The sequence below is a fragment of the Heliangelus exortis genome, chromosome 13, assembly GCF_036169615.1.
Source record: "Heliangelus exortis chromosome 13, bHelExo1.hap1, whole genome shotgun sequence".
Taxonomy (NCBI): Eukaryota; Metazoa; Chordata; class Aves; order Apodiformes; family Trochilidae; genus Heliangelus; species Heliangelus exortis.
This window is the reverse complement of record NC_092434.1, coordinates 11,799,171-11,822,990: the sequence shown is the minus strand read 5'-3', so window position 1 is coordinate 11,822,990 and position 23,820 is coordinate 11,799,171. Positions and strand designations below refer to the sequence as shown.

The 23,820-nt window shown below is 35.8% G+C and overlaps 2 long non-coding RNA genes across 2 annotated transcripts in view; one reads left to right on the top strand and one right to left on the bottom strand.

The window, feature by feature from the left end:
* LOC139802081 (uncharacterized) overlaps nucleotides 1–23,820 on the bottom strand; it is a 44,064-nt gene that overhangs the window by 6,228 nt on the left and 14,016 nt on the right. Inside the window, exon 2 of the long non-coding RNA XR_011728482.1 lies at nucleotides 2,003–2,162. This is a non-coding gene — a long non-coding RNA (uncharacterized lncRNA). The remainder of the gene's footprint in view (nucleotides 1–2,002; nucleotides 2,163–23,820) is intronic.
* LOC139802080 (uncharacterized) overlaps nucleotides 1–23,820 on the top strand; it is an 85,259-nt gene that overhangs the window by 53,634 nt on the left and 7,805 nt on the right. The gene's annotated exons all lie outside the window — the stretch shown is intronic.

The window sequence follows — 23,820 nt, the reverse complement described above, 5'->3', positions numbered from 1 at the left end:
CTTTAATCCTTACACTTAAAAAACAAAACAACAAAACCAAACCCTTTGAATCTGCTTAAAATCTGTTATGAAAGCTGACTGAAATTCCTTTCCTGGAGAATTCCAAATTGGTATTTTATTCTTAATTAATTTCACTCTGCAAAAAAGGGAAATCTGAATACTCCCATGAGAGACTTAAGTAAAATGATATGACAGGAGATAGCTGAGGGAGTGAGTAGCTGACTGGGAATTTTCACCCACTTTAAACTAATTCTGTGTTAGAAGCAACTGAAATTTGTTGAAGTGTCAACGATATGAAAGAAATTATTGTGAGATGTGGGAGTATGAAAAGCACACTCACAACCTGTGTAAGGCTTGGCAGTCATGATATGAGAGCTTAATTCAAACCTCCCTAGCCACAGTTCATGGCAGTTGCCCCTTTTCATGTCACTTACTGAGGAGGTATTAACTCCATCAGCTTTACAATTCCTCTTCAGGATGCTATTTGCCAGATTTAGCAAGTGCTTTTCTCTACATCTCAGGGCTGTTGCTCCAGGTCCCTAATGATCTTGACAACCCACTGGTGGTTCCACTGCAGTTTGTCAGCTTACCTGGAAGGCCTACATACCAGATACTGTGTTTGAGGTAGAACTTCACCAGAAATGAGCAGAAGTATTTGGTGTAGCCCAGTTTGTGAATTGTGCTGTTCATTGTAAGAGGACACTGGCAGCTGATGTCCAGTCCTGCATTCCCTGTAGTCCTTTCCAAGAGCTGTCTGTTTCTTAAACAATAGGTTCCTGGTCTGTACCAAGGCCCAGGATCCGCTTCAGTAAAAACTTTGCACTTCACTTCATCTTTACCAGGTTTATGTTGCCCAAATTCTTATATTTTTCCTGATCCCTCTGCACTGAAGCTCTATCTTCTGTAATGCCCCTCCCCAACTTAGTATCATTGAATTTTGCCATCTGTGTATTCACTTGTATCAGCCAGGTCACTAATGAAACACGTAACATAAACAGCCTCAGTACATACCCCTGGATACTCTGGCATCAAAGCACTGGTTGGTTCTTTGAGCCTGGTGCTCAGCCAGTTTTGAGCCTCTTAGCACTACAGTAATCTGGTCCAACCTTCCACAGTTTCCACATGGGAATGCTGTGGCAGACAGTGAGAGAAGCCTTTCTAGAATCAAGGCGTATTACATTACTACACTCCCTTTCTACACCTTTGCCTTTTTTGATGAGTACTTTCAGGCTGCTCCAGTATGATTTATCATTGTCAAGTTCATTTTAGCTCTTGAATATTTTATTGTAATCCAGAGTTTTTGAAAGACAAAACATCACCTGAGAATTGCTACTTCCTCTTTATTCAGGCACATCCTTATAGTCTTCAGGGCCACATTCTAATAATTGCTTCAAATATTTTTAGGTAAATCCATTAATTGTCAGACCTCTGGCTATTCTGGTCTCTTCATCTAGCTAAAAATTTGCCTTTTTTGGAAAATTAGCCTAATGCAGCTTTCTTGATTTCTTAGACACTTCCATTTGATCAGTCTGATGAAAAAAAATTCTGAAAAAAGAACTCTCTTGCTGATCAAGGGAATATTGTTATCATACTTTTTCCAATTTCAGCACTTGGAAACGCAAGTGAACAAAGGTAACAATACAAGAGTAGAAAGGGTTTTCTAAACCTTCTAAATGAACAGTGTTCTCTGTATTCAGTAAAAATCAGTATCAACATCTGCTCTTGTACCTAAATTTATGCCTCAAAATATGCATATACAAATTCTCCTATTCACCATACTTCATATTCACATATGCACACAGAGTTTCTAGATCCCAAATTTTCTCAGAGTTACAGCCTATGCCACCCAGATCCATCGAGAGCGAGACATTCCAAGGCATGTCAGGATGTACAGAAGAGGAGCCTGGTGAGTAATAATGTGTGGAAAAAAATTGTGGATGCCTCCTGGGATAGGCAGCAGGCAAGCAGGCATTTCCAGCACTGTAATTTTTGAGATATGTACCTCAGATCCACCTGCTTCCTGAAGCTTGCCAGACCACTGCAGTTATTTTGCACAATTCTGTCACTTCAGCAAGCCAGCATGCAAATCCTCCCTGTTGCACCTTATGTGGACACACCTGCCCAGTTCAATGTCAAGCACAAAACTGAACAATGGGAGTTGCCTGCAGTTAAAAATAAAAAAGGACTTAAGCTTCGTTTGTCTGCCTTCAGAGTACCTTCTAAGATCTCTCTTGTGGTTATCTCAAATTCTAAAAATGTTTTGTTTCTTAAGAAAATGATTTTATAAAACATTCAGCAAAACCAGAAAGGATCTGTGTTACTCCTTGATTAATCCATTTTAGTTACCAGTAAGTGTTAATGAATATTAAAATACATTTTTTGTATTCTTTGTATCGATTTTCATCTTTTGTAAAAACATATAAATATCTTGTGTTTAGAAATACCAAGTTTTGTTGTAATGAAAGTTTTAATAGCCAAGCTATAAACCTCAGACCTAAGAGTTCATAGGGCAGATCTTTCCCACAGCTACACAAACATAACTGCTAAAAAGCTGCATGAATGTACCTGCTAAAATAAACCAAATCTTATTTAATATAAAATCATGTCCCAAGCATTAAATACAATTAAAGTAGTATTTTAAGGCTTTTTTTTCTTTAAGTAGCAGATGTTATGAATAATAATCCATGCAATCCACGGATTTAAAAAAAAAAAAAAAAGTGAAAGTATTCCATAATATGCTTATGTAATCTGTAATAGAGCTCAGACACACTGTATGGTGATAATGGTAAAACACTACTAGTAGCAAACCTTCGAATTAACTGAAACAAGGCTTGAAATTCTAAAAATCACTTTAACCATCTCACATCTCCTTACAGTACTTCATGTGAGCTAAGCAAATGTAGCTACCTACTGAATTATGATAATTTCTGTTTCACAAACTGAAGTGTATGTAAATTTCTCTGAAGAAAAATATGCAACATCTGCCCTTTAACGGGCAGGAGACTTTAATATGTTTACCTGAAGAAAAAGAGTCTCAGTAACAGTGATCTTACCCTTTTTACCACTAGAGTATCTTGGGGAAAGAGAAAAACAAACACAAAGTATAGGTTAGTAGAAATCCAAACATCTTCAAAGATATTGTCCCAATAGAACTTAGTTTGCCATGGATCAGTAGTGTTTAAGGATAAAGACAAGAGCAAGCTATAAACTCCTTCAATAAAAGTAAATTAACACTTCATGCTTACTGTTCCAGCCCCCTCTGCCAACTGTGTAATTTGTGCCAGAACAGTAGAATTTCAAGCATTACGTAGTTAAATAAATACTGCAAGAATAACACCCATTGAGACAATATCAGTAAAGCTTATTGGAAAGCATATCTTGTACTGTTTTGTGGCTTTAAATAACATATATAATACAATAGAGTCTGCTTCCCAGTCATTTCCTGCTAGGATGCCCAGGCTGGGAGACCTCTGGAAATAGATAAAAATCAGGGCTTTTTTAGGGTAGGGTATTTATGAATGATGTATACTTCTTCCTGAAAAGGGATAAAATTCTGTGAAAAAAACAAGCTTCTGGAGTCAGAGTTACTAGAAAATATTTTCCTTGTTAGAATTTTAATGTGAAGATATCACTTCCCTTCGTTAAAGTTACTGAACTGGAACGCACTGCAAAAGAGCTAATGTTTTCAGTAAATGTCTTTGAAAAGCTAACTTTTGTTTAAAGATCAGCAAAGTGGTATAAAAATGTTTTGCTACACAGCAATTAATTTGAAGTGTATATAATTTTCCACAGTAATTCTAAATTTTAAAATTGCAAAAAGCACTTTCAGAAAGTCATGGCTCTGCCCAAGCTGATTCTGATTCAGATTTTGCTTCACAAAACTCCTACAAAAATCAGTCATGGTGATACTGTATTCTTTCAGTCACAAATTAATTATCCCCTCTTCTGGACACAATACAGCAGTGATTTAATTTTGTGCAGCAGTACTATACTCCAGAAAGCAGAAATAAATAAGTCTACAGGATCAATCAGTTCAGGCAGAACTGCCTTACATAGCAATCTGATCAGGGCTTAAGTGCTGATTATTGTGATGAGTTGCCTAAACGCACCACCTAGTCTGGGGCACATTGAAAACTCAAGAAATTCACCGCCTACTGTAGCTTTTAGGTACCTTAAATTTGGATTTCATCAAATATTCCCTTTCAGTCAGAAGGCATTTTCTAATTTCTTCTGGGTATTGCGAGAGTGCCACCTGCTGAGGCACTCATTTACCCATTGATTGGACTCCTGGATTTCCATTTGCATTTTCATCTATGCCCTCCTTTTTTTTCTCTGATCATTTCTGGATTTGGTAATACCCTTAAGTGATCTCTAGTAAGTTATCTGCAGTCTGAATCTAACCTCTTAGCAGTGCCTGAAAGACTCTATATGGAAATGACAGGTACAAACCAATTTAAGGATTTGCTTTAATGTTGTTAAACAGTGAAATTCTTTAAGTACTACTAAAGGCTGATGAAAATTCATCATTGCCACCTGGGACTGAACTGCACAGTCATTTATTTGTGATCATACTGGAAACACCACAGCGCCTGGAGACTGTGCAACTAAATATATACAGTAGACCAAACAGATGAGGAGACAGCAGTTAAGGGAGGTTAATATTATATTGGCTTTTGCTAATTTATTGCTCAGTACAGCAACAAATACAAAATTCATGTGCCTTTGCTCTTACTGTTGAAATAGACAATTCTGAAGAACATCCAGGAATAGTCTGTGACTCACTTAGAAATGTGCATGTGAATGAATTCATTTGGTGGGCGTTTTGCTCCCATAGAACCAAAATACCATATTCTTCCCTTGGATATTTCAGCTTGATCTCTGTTTAGATCAATGGCACTTTATATGTTTCCTACTGAGATCAATGACAACTCATAAACATAACTGAAGGAATCAATTTCTTGTCACTTCTACCCATATTTCACAGTTAACGAAATATAAAACCGAACCACATTCTGAGACCAAAAGGTAACTGTTTGGAGCTCTGTTACTATAAATTACAGATCATGCTTGACTGTAGCAACATGAAGCCAGACTTTTTCCTGATTTGACTCTTGATCCTTGGGATCCTGTCTTTGTAGTCTATACTTGATTTATTTTTAGTCATTCTTAATGGATAATTATTGTACCCATCAGTATTTACAACTGCAACTTTTTTCTTCTGCAGTTACATCCCTCTGCAGGTTCATGTTATACCACAGGATTTGTCACCTGTCACAGAATTAGACAGCAGTCTGAGAATTCATTATGTTTGACTTCACTTAGGATGAATTCGACCTGAAGAATTTTAAAGTACTGGGGAAGATTGTGAAGGTGTTAATAAATACAGTACAGTAAACCTCTGACATAGAAGATTAGCTTTTGTCTCAGTGTAAAGACTGTAGTTAAAATGTTGCTCTGGGTAATACTTGCACAGGTCTCAGGAGGGAATAAGATTGTAATTAAAAGCAGCACATGACCCCTACAAGAAATAACAGTGAAAGTAAAAAAATGGGCAGTTTTTCTGTGAATAGGAAGATTCTGTTAGGAATACAAAACAACAGAAAAACAAATTTACAAGATTTTGAAAATATTTTTTCTTTACAGATTTGGAGAAATCTATCCTTTAAGTCTATTTTGAGGTTAAACAAAGCAGAATTTATATCTTGAAGATTAAGAGTTTTAGCCCCACAGTGTCTCTTGAGTAGAGATTTCTGGTGAAAAAACTGAAAATATTTTTACATAAGTTCTTGCAGCTTGTCAGACTATTAGGAACATAAGGACTGTTATTTAATCCTTTAAGACAGTCTCAAGTTGTTACGCACCTCTTCATGTTTAGGAAATAATGTCAAGGATTAAGGTCAAGAAAAGTATCACTGAAGTAACTTAAGTTCTTCCTGAGCAATGTGCAGTGCATTTCCATATTCTTTATGAACTTTAGACTTCTCTGATAAACCTGGGATTAAAAGCAAACCAGTACAGCCTTGCAATGCCCTGGCTCACCCTTGCTGCTACCTGACTTACGTACAAACCACGGCATCCAATATTGCTGCCAACAGTTTGACTATTTATGGCCTTATGCTTCCTCCTAGGGCCATTCTGCACAGTATGGCAGCTTTCTGGAGCAGTGGAAATCTACAGCCCCACCACACACAGGGCAGGAGTATGGCTTAAAAATACAACAGCCACAAGCTAGAGGAGTGATGGTAGTTCTGTACAGATCTGAGCAGAGACAAAATGGTAGGTCAGGCAAAGACAGACATGTAATGAAAATACTGTGTGAAAAATGCATTATGGAATTATGACAATAAATCCCATGGGAATTAAAGTAACAATCTGATGAAACAACAGCACTAAGAAATACACAGTTTCTGTGTTTTGTTCCTAACTTGTTCTAGACTTATTCAAGACTTTCCTTGCAAATCTAGCATTCTTGCTAATGCACACTCTAGAAAGTACTGCATGCTGTCAGCTGTTCTGTTACGCTTCAACAGGAGGCTGGCAAATTAGAAAAAGTGAGGAAACTGGGTAAAGAAACCAAACCTTCTCCCTTTTTTTGTACTACAAGTAATTTTCATTTAGGCTAGAGAGTTCCTGCATGAGCTATATCTGGGGACAACACCCATAATGTAAAGAATAAAATCAGATTATGGAGAAAAAATTATTTGGAGTATGGAGTAATACTGGATGATTTTTAGAAGATTGAATCACTTTTGTTACTGTCAAGGTGCTTCAGGACTCAAACTAGTTTTCCAGTGGAATTTTTGTATGGACTTCAGAGACAGATGGACGAGGTCTGTGCTTTCTATTCAGAATACCTCAAAACAGAGCAATCAAAAAGTAAGCAAAAGAGTTCAGCTATTGGTATCAGTGCTATTAACAGGCATCATGACATATTTACCCCAAAAGGGGTATGAAAAATAATTTTTAAAATGTATTTTCAATAGTAGCGGAGAATGACCAAGCATAATTAAACCAGTTTACTTTCCTCCATTTAATGGTTAAGAAATTTTATCTGCAAATGTATTCTTCTGCTAGGTGTTCCCAAAAGATGCTGCTAGATGTGATTTTCTAAATTATTTTCCTTAGGTTAAAAAAAACAAAAAAGTAATAGGAAATCAGGTGAAAATAATGTGGCATTTAATATGGAGGCTTCATTAATGAGGTAGTGATAGCTAGAGAGGAACCATAGAAGTACCAGGAGAGCACTCCTATGTGTATTAAGCATTTTTGGCTTAGATTCTTAAAGTACAAGGGTTCTATTTAATAGAACCTGTGTCCAAGCATCATGTTTATGTTACCTGCATTTAGAATAAAGAGACTTTCTATATTCCTGTTTTTTCTTCTGCTGGGAAATTGGGTTGGTTGGCCCCAAACATTTACTGCTTGGCAGAAGAAAGGTGTTGTTAATCAGTACTAAGTGGTATTCTTGTAAGAAAAGAAAACAACAAAGACATAAATTATATGACTGCACAGTGAACTGACCACATTATACAGCATTAAACAATTACATAGCTATGATGAAACAATTAAAAAACTGCAACACTCATAAGTATTGTTACAAATGAAATGCCCTCTTTCAGAAGCAGTGGATTAGAAGTGCTAAGAAGCATCTGCTAGCAAATAAGTGGGCATGGGTAAAATAAAGACCTTAAAGTTTACCTGAATCTGCTCCAGCACGACAATTGTGAAGGTTATAGTGTCTGCTGAAACTTTACTGAGTTCTTGTAAATTGAATAACACCGTTCTCTGTGCATACAGATATGTCTGTGGAAATTCTAGGGAATCATCTAGATCATATTAGACCCATGATAGTCAGCTAATGCACTTCCATTATGAAAAAGCCTATGAATTTTCTACACTATGTAAAGATTGTCAGTTTGTTATAATCAAAGAAATCAGACAATAATGACAGATAAAATCATACATGCATCAACCCATAGGTTTCCAAGTGCATGGGGAAAATGGAATTAGTAGTAAGCAGCACACTTTACAGATATCTGGAATGCAGATTAATGGCATCGATTAACTTGCACATATCAATGGCAAATAGAAAACTGTTTCCAGCAGGTAGCTAGAGTTAAGAGAATTGATGACCACTTGGTGGAGGACAAAGTGAACTTGAATCATCTCCAACACAATACTGACATGTTCCACTGAGAGACCCTTATAAGTCTTTTCTACATCTTTCTCCTTGAGATATGCTATAAACTAATTGTAGAATATGCTACCATTTGTCAATGGACAGCTACATTTTTAGAGCACAGAAAAATGGGTTTTCTTCCTCTCATCAATTGTTTTCTCCTATTGATTTTGTCTTTATTCAAGGAGAATGTATTCACAGGATCAAAGCAAATGGTTAGTTTTGTAAAATCTCTCAGATTGTCGAATTAAAATCCAATTGAGAGGAGAAGTGAGAAAACTGTGTGTCAGCAAGTAATTCAGACTTCAGTTTTAAAAACATTTTCTCTGAAAAATGTTTTATCTACTTCATTTTTTCTCTAATGAAAATGCTCTTTCAAAATTATGAATTTGAGAATCCTTTAAAACCATACAAGTAGGTCAAAACATGTCTACTAGGAATGTCTAGCATGTTGTCTTTTTCAATTTCTATGTGATTAAATTCACGTGCAATTTGAGAAAAATAAGGTTAGGTCAAGCCTTTTCTAGAGATTTAACTGCTGCTAGGGCTTTGCTACATGCTTGTACACCTGCTATTTTTAAGGATTTTTCTTCCTGAAAGTGCTAATTATATCAACCATTTGGTTTTAGTTGTATGAGTTTTAGAGTTACAAAACCAACAGATCTTACTGGATTCTTTTGCACCAGAAACTCTTCCCAGCATGACAGAGAGATGGTGACAAAAACAACCAACCTGTTACTATCTGGTAGCTAGTAGGGAGATGAAAGCCACAATTCGAGAACACAAAGCTTTCTGAACAGGTCCCATTGTTAAATGTCACAGCTTTAGACAGCAGCTGGACAGTGACAGATGCTCTCTGTTATTCCCCACTGCCCTCCCAGGGAGAAGAAGGGAATGAAAGAAAGATACTTTAAGGCTGAAAAAAAACCTGTGAGTAGGTAGTGAGGAAATGAGGAGGAGCAGCAGAAGGGTGGCCTGTCTTGGTAAATGATGTTCTTCTCCAATGAGAAAGTGAGGAGGAGGAGCAGCAGGAGAGCCTTAAACCAACTAGCACACCACCAAAGAAAGGACCCAGAGAGCTCTCTTGGGAGCCATTTTATATTGAGCACCATGGGAAGGCATGCTGTGATTGGTCCATTTGGGTCACCTGACCCAGCCTCTCCTCCCCATAGGCTCAGCTGCTCCCCATTATATCTGCCCCATCACCAGCCTGGCAGGTTTTTTTTTTTCTATCCTAGTTGACATTAAACTAGATCTGATTAATTCTAACACAGAAGAGAAAGACACGGGATCAACTCTCTTAATTTCTAGATTTGGGAATATTCCCTATTCTGATTGGGAGTATAAAATAAGTAATTGTTTTCCTGGATGATCAGAAAGGAGGAAAGCAAGCATTTATATTAATGATGGAGCTAAGTTATTTAATAACTAGCAAATGTGAATTCGATACTAATGGATGCAAAACACTACTGAAAACAGTGCTTCACAAATGATTTGTGATTTGATTCACAAAATGATTTTCTGGATCATGAAAATATGTAGTAATAGGAGAGTCCTATTACTGTATCAGGAATACAGTCCTGTACAAACTTTTACCTGTGCACCTAGGACAAATGTCACTTCTAGACATGGCTGTATCGAATTGCATATGAAAAAGAAATACCAGTGGCATTTTCTTCTAACTCATTTGGAGATAAACTGAGACAACAAAGATGGAGCAATAGGTTTGTTAGACATTTTTTGCCTCCATATATTTTTCTGAACTAGGGGACCCATCCATTGTGTAAGTAGAAATTAGATTGTGTTACTCTGTAATGAGAATGCTGCTCAGTGAAAAAAACAATGAATCTTTTTGTGAGGAAGCCCTATATCAGCCTCATCTTGTGCCTACTAAGTTCAATAGAAAGGATGAAGATACTGTGCTACAAACAGATGGAGGGAAAGATAGCACGGAACTATGGTTCTGGGTAATGAGGGAAAGGTAGAGCTTTTCACTGAATTGAGAAAAATCTGCAAGAATCCATAACCTTACTGAGTTCTGTTTCCTGCCTGTTTTGTCTCTTCTTTCATCGTTTACATGCTCCTTTAAAGCAAGACTTAGAGGTTCTGTGTGAGTAATGCTTAATATGTCCTGATGAAGTTGCTTTGAAAAGTGAGATAAAAAGGAGAGAAAAGCAGAGGTTATTGAAGTGGCTAGAGAGGCAATTACTTCTCTTCATATGACCAATCTTGTACTTTAAGTCATCTTCAAAAAACAGCATTTACCTAAATTATCTGAACTAATTAGATATAAGCTAATACAGCAGAAAGCTTGTCCATGAAAAAGATATTCTGTATATATTGGCCTAAGAAATATACAGACTTTAAATTTTGTGGCTATTATCAAGGCACAACCTGATCTTTAGGAGGCACCTGAGTAAAACTGACAGTCTTACTGCTATTCTTCCTTTGGGTCGGTCCCTGTATCAGCTTCAAAATCTGAAGAGCAGACAGAATCTTCTTTATCACTATCACCCTCCAGGTCTGTATTCATCAAGAAGTTCTATACCATGAAAATCATAGAATCATAGCAAGGCAAGGGTTGGAAGGGACTTTAAACATCATCTAGCTCCAATCTTCCTCCAATGGGCAGGGACATCTACCACTGGATGAAATTGCTTAAGGCCCCATCCAACCTGGTCTTTTTCATCCAGAGGGCAGTTCAGCACTGGAACAAGCTTCCCAGGGAGGTGGTCACAGCACCAAACCTGCCTGAGTTCAAGAAGCTTTTGGATGATGCTCTCAGGGCACATGGTGTGACCCTGGGGGTGCCCTACACAGGGACAGGAGTTCCACTTGATCCTGGTGGGTCCCTTCCAACTCAGCATGTTCTGTGATTCTATGATTCAGCCAGTTCCTTATCCAATGAGCGATCCATCTATGAAATCCACATTACTCCAGCTTAGAGATCACAATGTCGTGTGGGACAGTATCAAATGCTTTGCACAGGCCAGGTAGATGATGTCTGGTGCTCTGCCTTTGTCCACCCATAATAAATTAGTCAGGATTTGTTGTGTTGGCTGTCACCAATTATGCCTTTGTTATCCATGTGCCTTAGCAGAGCCTTCAGGAAGATCTGCTTCATGATCTTGCCAGGCACAGATGTGAGACTGACTGGTATGTTGTTCCCAGGGAAATTACCAATGAAATCTCTTATCTGGCATAGTTAGAGGCAGAGAAATAATCTGATAAACTATAATTTTATTTTCTACTAGTCCATGAATTTTTATGGATAGCCCATTATAACACACATAATAAAATCTACCATAATAAATGACAAGATCATACAACATTATCACTGACTGAAGGCAAGAACCAGTAACTTGCCCTTCAGTTATTGGATGAGTCTATTAATCAGCATGGTCATGCTGAGTACTTCTAAAATGCTTTATTCAGACATGCATTAGGAAACTTCTGCTATTTTTTCACAAAGATCTTACAAGCTTTGGGATCTTTCTGATCCCAAAGACATTTTACACACACTTCCTACTTGCTCTTCTACACAACCACCTACAACAATTAAGAGTTCAAAGAGGTAACACAACACAAAGATATATTTCTAGAAATGTACTTAATAAGCCTAATGGGTTGGAGAGACAGAGGAGATTACAGCAGCTTCTGCCACCTTGCTGGGAATCCTGCTGCGTCTCGGGACTGTCTGGGATACCTTAGAGCTCCACGAGCTTCACAAGACTTGAAAATCCCAACCTGGCCTCACTGGATTTTTTTTTTTTAGTTTTCTGAAACATTTTGTCTGCAAAAATTTCCATTCTAATACTAGTCCTTTAATCAAATGTAGATTTTTTTTTTCCTCAGGAGTATATCTTATTCAATCCCACATTGCAGATTTTGCCACTAAAATTACAAAAAAACAGTATGATCCTTGAAATAGTGAACTCTAAACTGAGGTAAGTTACAGTGATGTCATTTCCTGTCTTGAAATTAATGTACTCTTATTTCTAACATTAACATTTCTATTTATACATGCTTTTATTTTGCAGAATCTTTGCAGAAAAAGGACAGAAGTTCTTTTTAAAATCAAGATCTATATTAAGATCTTTTAAGAAATCTTTTTTGGTCCTGTCAATATCAAAATATTTAAGATGCTTATTCATGGTCTGATTTCCCATCCCCATATTCAACTGGAAGAATCACAATTGCTGCATTAAACCAGAATCATGTGAGCAGGCTCATAAAAATGAATGGCATGATCATATCTGGAATTTACACAGGACCCTATTCAATAAAGCATATTCTGCCCTTACTATAATACCATCCTCCAGAGCTTTAAAGTCTTTCAGTTGGAATAAAGATGTTGCTATAATGACAGTGAATGTAATGAGACTAAATGTATTTGGGAGTCAAGGTAAATGGCCTTACATAAGAAAGAACGTAGTAACACAGATTCTTATAATGAAGACAAAGGATGTTACCAGCACATTTTTGCTTCTTTTCTTCAGTGAAGTAGGGCCACAGCAGGACATGCCATGTAATATGGATTCTGTGTTCCTATCAGTATTTTACATTTAATAAAGCCTGCATGCTTTTAGACATAAAGGAATAACTAAAAGAAATGTCTTCAATAAGCATCAAGATCTGTATTGCCAATGTATAACTTCCCTTGAACAACAATCTGTGTTTTTCATTAACAAAAAAAACCAACAACAACAAAAACCCAAACACGTAGGGGATTACATTAGAATTGGGACCATTTTTTTGTGTGGAACCAAATAATCACAACAAAGAATTCAAGGCCCAACTTGAAGTCCATCCAACAAAGCACGCACACACACATTTTCCCCAAGCTTGCACATTATTATGCAGACCTTTTTTCAATAGCAAAACCCAACCATTTCTAAAATTTACTTTGATTGTTACTTTTTACATTTATGAAGGAATGTATTAGTAATTTTGCCCTATTTAACTTGAGATTCTACCTTTCAATACATGAAATTAGAGATCCTCAGGAGTCTTTATCACACAGGTTAGCAAGGGCAGATTATCATCATATAACCAGGAATCTTTGAAATATTACCCCAGCTTTGAATTTAGCTTTAATATGAGCAATGCCTGTCTTAAAGTGCTAACCCACACTGGCAAATAAGCAGCAAAATACAATTATTGAGGTAATACAGAGTTCTGATAGATAAGATTATTTCTGTCTGTAGGAAGTCAAAAACCAGTGCTTCGTCACAGCAGTACTATTCTATTTCTCTAAGAAGTTAGCAAACACCTTCATCAAGTCTTTACATGTACTGTGATCAAGAAATCAACACAGTAAACTTCCTAGGTGGATTACTGGATACCTTAATAAATTTTGCAGTTTATATGCCTGATTATCCTTGCCCATCTATCTGATTATAAAGCAACTTTTTTAGGCAGACTTCTCCTATTCAGCTGAAACAAAAATGGAAATCTGTGTAGTAATATCAAGATAAGCAAAGATAAGTAAGGGGCCCCAAACAATGCCCTATTCAAGTAATTTATCCAAATGCCTTAGAAACATTGCCAACATGTGCCAACCTCAGGGAAAAAAAGAAAAAAAAAAAAAAGAGTTCAACTTGTGTAGCAGAACAGGAGCCCTGAAGTTCCTGTGCACAAAGCCTTTTATGTATAATCAACTGGCAAAACAAAAGTTCTCTGCTCCATGTCTCTCCATTAAAACTTGCCTTGCCCTTCAGACACAGTCCTCTTGTGAAATTCTGTTGTGATCAAACCAAATCTGAAGAAATGAAATTACAAAAGTCTGACTTGTTTCCAGTCCATGTTCAAGTGACATGTGAAGTACTAGAACATCACGGAACCTGAAGAGGGTTTTTGCAGCAGTGTTTATATATCAGCTTATGTGAAGAACAAAGATTTTATCATCTTATGTAGAGAGCCCTTACTGTTTGCAGTCTTTCACAATAACTCTTATAGCTTGAAGCTGTAAATTAGTGTAGGCAAGTGTTAATAACGAAGGATCAGAACAATTTAGGAATTCAAAGAGACAGCCTTACAGGAAGCTTTATACTAAATATTGAACTAACAACAGCAAGGAAGGGAAATGCTGCATTTCTTTACCCACTCCAGATGAATAAAACAGAGTACAGCTGTAGCAATAAAACATTGTTTCTTAAGAAGTGAAAATCTAAGGTACACACCTCTTACTTGTTGCAAAAATCAAACTTCATAGGAGCTCTTTGGAGGTGAGAATAACACTTAAGCTCAGAACTAAGTGTAAGATTTCATCTACAACTTGCCTTTCTCTCAGTATGGCTCTTGTCCCAGAAAACTCTTCAGAAATTTAATTAAGCAACCTAAACGCTGGGAAGGTCAGAAGAGGAGCAGATGATGGAGTATTCTTATTTTTGATTTTTGGTTGCATTTCAGATACCATGGCAATAGTGATCAAATAAAAGTGAATATTAGATTAGACAGAATGAGAGGTTGGAAGTGACCTGACTTTTTTCACTAGCATTTGCTTCTAAGAAAATTTGAGCAAACAGAGGCTATTATTATTCTATTCCAAGTGATTAAATGCTTTAAAATTCTGGCACGTTTTTTTTATTTTTTAAGTAGGAAACAGAAGCAATATTTTGTCCCATAAAAATTAGGATTCTGAGAGCTAAATTTTAACATTATTGGGAAACTGGTATGAGGAACAAGAATTGCCAGAGGTCATCAATTGTGTTTTACAATGACCTTAGGAATAAAAAAAAGGGAGAGCAAGGGAGAAGGACATTTAGTACCTCATATGTTGCTCGATGTGAGTTTAGATAAAAGGGACTGAGTTCTTTATTTCCTTTCCTTTCAAAACTCATGAATGTTTTTTCCCTTTGGCAGATGTAAATTTACAAATTCATAATTTCCCTCCTCCCCCCCCCCCCTTTTTTTTTGTTTTGTTTTTGATGGTGACAAGTTCATTTTAACAGAGATTCATACACAGAAAAGTAAATGTTAAATGTAATTAAACTAGTAGCTATCTGTTGCTTGTGCATTCAGTCTCATGCTGGTGCCAGAAGAAGCAACTGGTAAAATTCCTGTAGCAATGTAGTAATGTATATTTAAGGATTCCTTGTTTACCTGCATTTGATTTCAGAACTCAGGACACTTGCTCTTAAGGCAACAATTGTGCCTACAAGTTTAGGCATTCCTTCAGACGTACTTCAAAGTCATCTTACAAAGTTTTCAGGTTAACTTTCCACAGATTCAGAAATTATTTCTGAATAGCTATATCTTACTTTAAATTAGATTTTCTGGATGCAAGGACAAGAGACAAGTCCATATTAAAATGTAGGAAATATCAGGTCAATAAAAGTAAGCTTTGATTAAAATATATTATATTCATGCTCTATTCAGGTTTGTGTATCTGACCTTTTCTCTCATTCTGTGAACTTCTACTAAGTAAGCATGAAATTCTAGCAGCATGGAAATCACACTGAGTTTTGCTCTGCATTTTAGTGATGCCATATTTCTCTCAGCCTTTTTATAGCTTAGCTCTCATAACAACCATTTATATTCTTTCCTCTAGAAGATAGCTTTGTGTGTTGTGACAACTCAGCAGTGCTCCTTGGACATGAGAACACAAGTCTGCAGGTCCTCTAGACAACCGAACTCTGTGAAGTCACCTAAAGATTACAAAATTTTATTCAGTCCCACACAAATCTCTGTGCAATTCAAAACTACAGAAGGAACCATCCACTATTTCACAGCCAGTTGGAGAAATTCAATGTTATTTAATAAAAAAAAAATAAAAATCCCCACATAAAAATGAGAAAGTCCCATCATCCTGATCAATTAGCTGAGGATAATACAACACTGTCAATTATTCTGTTTTGTACAGAAACATTTGAAAAAATTATTTTTCCATGATTGTATTACATTGAATTTGTTTCCTTAGATATCTTCTTGCTATCTCTCCTGCATTAATTATTCAAACAAGGTCAAATAAAATGAGAAAATAGGACACAAGCTGAATTGCAGAATGGGAATTCTGGTTTTTCATTATCTGCAGTTCTTCTCTAAAGAACTCCAGTTCTTTAGAGTTCTACCTCTGTTTTGTGCCTTGTAGACACACAGCCATTATTGTTTCAGGAGCCGTATGTTCCAAAGGGAGTGCAGAAGGGAACAGTGAATGTTTAGAAGTGGGATGCTGAGTTACTGTATTTTGAATTAATCTCTTAGAGAATACCCACTCATATACATAGAGCTCACAGAAAAATTGTTTTCCAGTGAGTAAACATCTGCAAGACAGTGTAATTCTGCTTGAGCTTTGGTATATGAGCAACGAACTGGAGAAGTAACATTTTGAAATCTATGAAGCATTTTAAATAGAAAACTTAGTCTATTTGCATTAAGATTCTTGCATAAAGCAGGACACAAGTAAGCTATTCTTAACTAGTAGATCTATAGTCTGTCAGCAGTATATTCATTTCTCACCTGAATCTTTTCTGCAAGTTCCCCCAATTATCTATAAGAAAGGTGGAGTTCCTATACAATAGGAACTGAGTCATGCTTTGAGCAATACACAGTTACCCCTTGTCTTTAGCAAGGGAGGGACAGAACTGTGGCAAGCACGGTCTTCTGACAAGGCAATGGTCACACAAGTTAATGGAAGGACAGAAAAATGTGTGGTGGAGAGTTAAGATACTGTTCAAAAGAAGATTACAATATTTGCCTCAGTAATTAAGATGTATATTTAACAAGGAACTGTCTTAAGATTAAAGTAATGGTGTCTGTAAATGTTCATTATGCATGTGCATATGACTAAATTTACCCTTAGTTATGGGGTGATCTAATTACACAGTATCATTTATGGATTACAATAACTATTAGAACTTAACCACATTTTATGTTTGGTGTATAATTTTGAACATATTTAGCACGTTATATGATCTATTTCAAATGGAATCTTCATAGACCTTTAAATTTCAATGTATTTTCATTTGAAAATGCAATTACAATAAATAAGAGTTTATTACTTTAGGAAAACATTCCTTTTTCAGGAGTTGATTCCTATGCATAGCTCATGCCACCACCAAAATCTTTTGATTCAATAAGTACATTTTTCCTTTTCTGGGCTTCAGGGTTGGGCAAGGCTGTGCATTCATCATTGCCATGGTTTCATGTGTGTTTGAATATTGGTGTAGGTAAAATATTTCACACCCGCAGACATAAAGATGTTTCTATTACTTGTTCTGGTGTAAAAAGCAAATCATTGTAGCCATTTTATTTCACATTCTTTGCTATAGAAAATAAACCAGTTTCAGAGACTTTACTCTAAATCAAATAACTGTGTCATCTCTTAGCTGTACAGACAGTATATTTATTTTTCATATGCCATCTATCAAACAATAGGCTATAGTTAATGATTAGTAAAATTGACACCTCTTTCTCTGATGGTCTTGAGTTACCTAACCTTAATTATTGGTTAGTAAACTACTGCTGATTTCCTGACCACATATAACTCCAGGGTCAAAAGACAAAAAACACAGTTTTCTATTCCTCACCAGTCAAATCCAGTAAATATTGTTTTCCTATGTTAATGCACGCTACTAATTATCCTAACTGCTGAGTTGTTTGTGCTTCCCTCATCCCCCCCAAATTGAATTTTACAATACTGTATACAGGATTATGTTTAATACATTTAGAAGGAGATGGACCATAGAATATCAGATTAAAAGGGACCTTGAGGATCATCTGACCCTTCTTGGAAAAAACAGCCTAGACTACATGGCCCAGCACTCTGTCCATCTGAATCTTAAAAGTGTCCAATACTGTGGAAAACAGAATGGATAACCTTCATGCTTCCAATGCTTCACTTTTGGTTAGGAATCATAGATTAATTCTGGTTGGAAAATGCTGGTAGCACATTTGCCTTTCAGCAGCAAATATGAAGTGCCTTCAGGAAAGTAGACTTTTTTTTCTCAATCCAAATTATTTCACATCATTGGCATTTAAAGTTTCAAAACTTTTTATTCTTGAAGCAGCGCAAGAGAACAAATATCAGGATTTTTGTTGTGGTTTGCTTTTTGGGTTGTTGTTTTTTTTAATAAGCCATACTTTTACAAGCATTTTCTCCATTACATTTAGAAGTTTTCTCCTTAAATATTGCTATCAGAAGGAAAAAAAGAAACCTTGCTCTCACTTTGACAACAAAGTATCTTAATGCCTTTTCTCCTTGTTATTGTGTCACTGATCAATAGACCTAAATGCTACGCATCCATCAAACTACAAGGTTTGATTGCAAAAGCTATCTTAGCTCATGGAGCTTCTCTCCTGTGTTTTACACTCCCAGAAATGTCACAGTGGAGGAAATCCTAACCTTACATATGTCAGCCTTTGTCAGATGAAAAGAGATCACAGATGAGGGTTATTATGGTGTTATTCTGTCTACCGTGCGTGACTGAAGCAACAATTCAAGGTAAAGAGGAGATGTAAAGATTCCTTCTCTCCTTGAGCCTCTTTTTATGTTAGTTATTAAATCAGCTATTGACTTTACTATCCTAATCAGCAGCCTCATTCAAGTGCAGTCTCCTAATGCTGATTGATACTCATAAATACCATTATATTTGATATAATATTAGATTATTTTATTGTGCAAATAGGCTACCCTCATTCTAGATTTTTGGAGGAGAGGAGAAAAAAATGCAAGGGGGGGGAGGAGAAGGAACACAGGTAGTATTGGGGATGGACATTTATCTCAAAGCTTATCTACAGGGAAGTTAAAATACATAATTGCATAAAGCCAAAGAACTGCAAAATTTAAGACCGCTTCCCCATTGATATGTCTATCAGATGGAAGAAGCTATCAGAGCTTCTGAAGAGTGGCTACTTTCTCACACTCAGTATGAGGACACAGACAAAAATAATAGCAATACAAGTGTAAATTGGAAGGATTGTTGCAGTTTGTCCTCTTCTACTTCATACTATTGTTCAAGTTATCACTAGAGCCCACGTAAAACAAGATTTAGGTTTTGAGGACATTTAATATACTTGCAAATGCTTCATTTTATTGTGAGAAACTTAAAAACATGAGCATACGCAAACCCACAGTCTAATGATACTATATACTATCTATGCTCATAGTGTTCTCATTAGGAAAGTCATTTAACCTCTCTCTCCTCTGGCAAAATGAGCAAAACAACATGAATTCATATGATTCTTGAGAGACAGGGGTAAAAGTTTTATTTATCAAAGTCTGCCTTTTTGATTCATATTCTTCTCACTAGCATTGGCTATCATAAATAATTTAAAAGCTCATATATATTCCACAAAATGGCTATAAATGGCAATAGTAGGACAGAGAAAATGAACAGGTTAAGTTGTATTCCAAGCTATTTTTAAAGGGGTAGGTGAGATTGTTATCAAAGGGAGCAAATTTTGCCGGGTTTAAGCAAAAGAATTAGGGCACAACAAATTGAGAGCAGCATTTTACATCTGTTTAAGTTGGCAAGAAAACATTTTTCTATTTTCAGAACATGCTTTTTGTGATAGAAAAAGCCTGTCAAGTGTCCCTAGGGGTCTTACAGTTTTGTTTCAAACTGTTGCAAATGAATAAATAAGGTCAAATGTCTTTTACCATTTGTGCAGCAGTGAGCATGCTTCCAGTGCTGAATTGGCAGCAAACAGGACATTCATCCCACTTTTTTTTTTTTTTTTTTTTTTTTGTTTGGAAGCCACAAGTCCAGTCAAGCAATTTACAACAAATTAGAAGAATTCTTCAATATCTAATGCCCTTAGAACTTCTTGTCTTCATACCTACTCAGTGAGTTATAATACATGATAGGTTTCCTTTCATGCATTTTTTCAGGCTTAAAACATTCTTAAACAGCAAACCTTCTTTAGTTTTAAAAATTATAAAGGGGTATATGGACAAAGATCACCAGGTTGGCATCCATTACATTTTGCATTTTTCTGCAAACCATACAGCTATAATTATAGTATACAAAGCAGAGTGGAGCACCAGGCATTACACTTTTACTAGACTAGAAATCTAGTTCATATTACACCTCCCTCACTAAACCTTTTCATAACACTTTTGCTGTTCTGCAGCATGTGTATTATTAGCATGTGCTCATTCACAGCATCTTCATTTAAACTATTGACAGATAAGAACATTGAATCAAAATTTGAGAAATTCTCTTACTAATTTGCTAGAAATTAATATTTTATGTAAATTACTCAGTGGAAGGAATATTTTATAAAATTGTATTATACCCTTTGAAAAAAAAATTATAATCCATTTTCTTTCAAGAATATTCGTAATTGCAAAGTTCTCTTCTTTGAAGACAGAGGAAATATTTATCTCTGTTGCTTTCTTGTAGAGAGAAATTAATTTAGTTGTTTAGAAAAAGCTTTTCACATGTGTGGGGAGTATACTCAGTCTTTGTTGTTTTTCCATTTCTATGATACAAAATAAGCTTTTTTTCTGCATTCAGATATTTAATTGTATTCCCAGAACCAACGTATTTGGAAGTAGTGAAATAAATAGCTGAGTTCTTTTCAATGGGATGAATGGATGGGGCTTTTTTCAACATAGTCAATTAATCTTTTTGATAGTCTCAATGTCCTTTAATTCACGTAAGAGGTAATGGTAGTTGCATTTTCTTTCAAAATTAGTCCTTGAGCTGATACTTTGTCAGTTCTGAGTATTTCAAATATAAAAAATTATGGGATTATTTTTTTTTGTTTACGCTAGTGAAAAATATCCTTATTTGTAAGAGAAACATTTTAGTTAACATAAATATCATTTTCAACAAATGTTCTCAAATACTCAAAGGCAAGTAAGCATTATTGTGTTTTGGTGTTGTATTTTTTTACAGGTGAATGTGCAAGCTAATTGAAAGATTATTCAAAACCATTTGTTAAGAAAGAGTAATGTTTTCAAAGCGTATTGAGAATTCCAGTTGATGGATTTGCATAGACACTGAATCTGTCATTACTAAAAAAAAAAAAAAAAACCAACAAAAAAATCTTTCTTCACATCCTTGAAAACCTGAAGGAGTTTAAATGTAGTAAAGATCCATGGAAACAAGAGGAAAGTCAAATGATGGAAGAGGTTTCTCAGAGAGGCTGTGCAGTATCCTGTTCTTTGATTTTTGAAAACCTATCTCAGTTAAGCCCTCAGAAACCTGGTCTGACTTCATTATAGCTGACATTGCTTTGAGTAGTAGGTTGGACCAGAGAACACCAGGCATCTCTTCTGATATGAAATATATCGTAATTCTATAAAAAAATGCTTCATTGTTTACCCCTATATTTAAAAAATATTTCCCATAGAAAACTCCTCTGCAAGGTAAATAAAATCTATCTTTTAGGTTGTTCTCAGAAGATCTTGGCTCTTTTCCTATGGCCAGTTACAGACAATTTCACCTCTGTGTACAGAACAGCTCTACAGGAGGTGGTTTTGGTCTGTGTGAAGCCACCTGTGAGCTCAGACTGCTTTTTTCTTTTTTTTTTTTTTACATTACTGTTGCAGTATCCTTAATACCAGACTTTTAGTCAGTAGCCCTACAATTGCTATTCTAGAGTCAACATCTTCAAGGAATTTTTTTAAAAACCATTGCTCTAGAGAACTCCAGAAAGAAAAACCCTTCTTTAGTAAGCAGATCCTTCTAAACAAGCATTTATTAAAGTCAAATGCCAGCTGGAGACATGAAATAAGGACACTTATCTCTTCCCTAACAAATCATGTGGTCTTCTACAGAATACCAGTTTCCAGACTGAGTCAAGTTTATCAGTATGCTCTCTCTAGAAGCCTATCTTGGAGACACCAGGAGCAATTTTCTGGCAACAGGATAACTAATATGCTATTTAACTTCTCAAATTAAGACCACTGTTCTTCAAACACACAATCTTAATTATATTTTCAGCAAGAAGCTTTAAGTCACAGTGCATTCAGACTTAACCTAGAAATATTTTTATATAGGCTTCTGATTGAAAAAACAACAGAATATTGTTAGTTTGGATAAATTGTCTCATCATTACTATTCATATGCAGATTGCTTCCAAACTTTTGTCAATGAAAACATCTAAGGTCATTCATAGCAGATTCTCTGTGCTCAGATAAGTTTGGTTTGGTTTTTTTTTTTTTCCCCCTTGAGATTTTAAGCATTATTTTATAGATCACAACATGGCTGGAAGGGACCTCAAGAGGTCATTTCATCCATTCTCTGTCCCAAGGTAAGATCAAACAGATCGGTCTTGACAGATATTTGTCTAGACTGTCTTTTTAAATACTTCCAACTGTGGGGATTCCAAATTAGCTCCAGGCAATCTATTCCAATGCATCACTATCATTAGCTTTTAAAGGTTTCTTTCTAGTAACTAGTCTGAATTTTCCTTATTGCAGTATAAATCTAATACTACTTGTTCAATTGCTGCTATTATACTGAATTGATTGTTTCTTTCCTCTTATAGATCTTTCAAAAACACATATTTAAAGACTTGGCTCAGAGGATGAAAAGTGAAATAGAGGAAACACAACTATGAGTGAGCTGAGAGAACTCAGTCATTCAGCTTTAAAGAGAGAAAATTAAAGAGGTTTCAGACAAATCTTAAAATACATGAAAATTCTTCTAGTGACAATTTTATTTAACATGCAGGAACTAAAACTAGACATACTAATGTAGGTGAGTTCTTAATAACTCAAGATCAGTAAAAAATTGTTTCCCAAGTTCTGTTTTTGCATCTTCTGATACATATTATAGAACACCTGCTGCAGTAATGAAAATGCTTCTGATAGCTCACCTTAAATTTACAGCCTTTGGATACAAACTGCTACTCAGCCATTTCTTCTCACTTGTAATCCTGCCTAAACTTGACTATATCCACATTGAAATAGATGCTGGTAATTTTTTTTCCAAACGTATATGCCAAGATAATTTTTAAATCTTTCCTGAGTCTGTTGACTTTTATTTTCAGACAGCAGGCACCTACTCACTGGCTTAATCCCTTATACTTTTTTGAAGACGACGAAACAAAAACATCTGAAGGATGCTCAGAAGTTTTTTCCTAAAGTTTCCTAAAAATTTCCTAAAAAACCAATTTCCTCTTAGATTCCCTATCTTAGTTGGTAATGTTTGATGACTCCAGTATGTTTGTTACCTGGTTATTTCCACCTAAAATTATTTATTTCAAGATCTCTAAGGTCATCAAGTCCAACTGTCAACCCAACCAAACCATGTCCTGAAGCACTATTAGTTCCCTGCTGACAGGGTTAGTTCCATTCAGAGTTTAAGACAGCGAGTACAGGAAATTGACTCTTAAATGTCCTAAGTAACATACCTGAGGTAATGGTCTTATACAAAATTATCCTCTTTGTTGCTTCCATAAATATACATAATCCCAGACAGAATAAGATCCATTTCTTAATCAAGCACTGTTAAAGTCCTTAATTGTGTAGCTCAATACAGGGGTTCCAAAGATGCACGACAAGAGTTAAACAGTGAAAGAAAGGCAGAAAGAATCAGTTTTGGTTTGTTCTTTGTCTTCAGAAAGTTTTGTAATTAGTGTTGGGGCACTCTGGGCACTGAATTCATTTCATAGTATCACACATAAAAGCAAGATGAATTCCTCTCAGTGCAAAACCAACCTCAAGCTACCTTGACAACAAGATA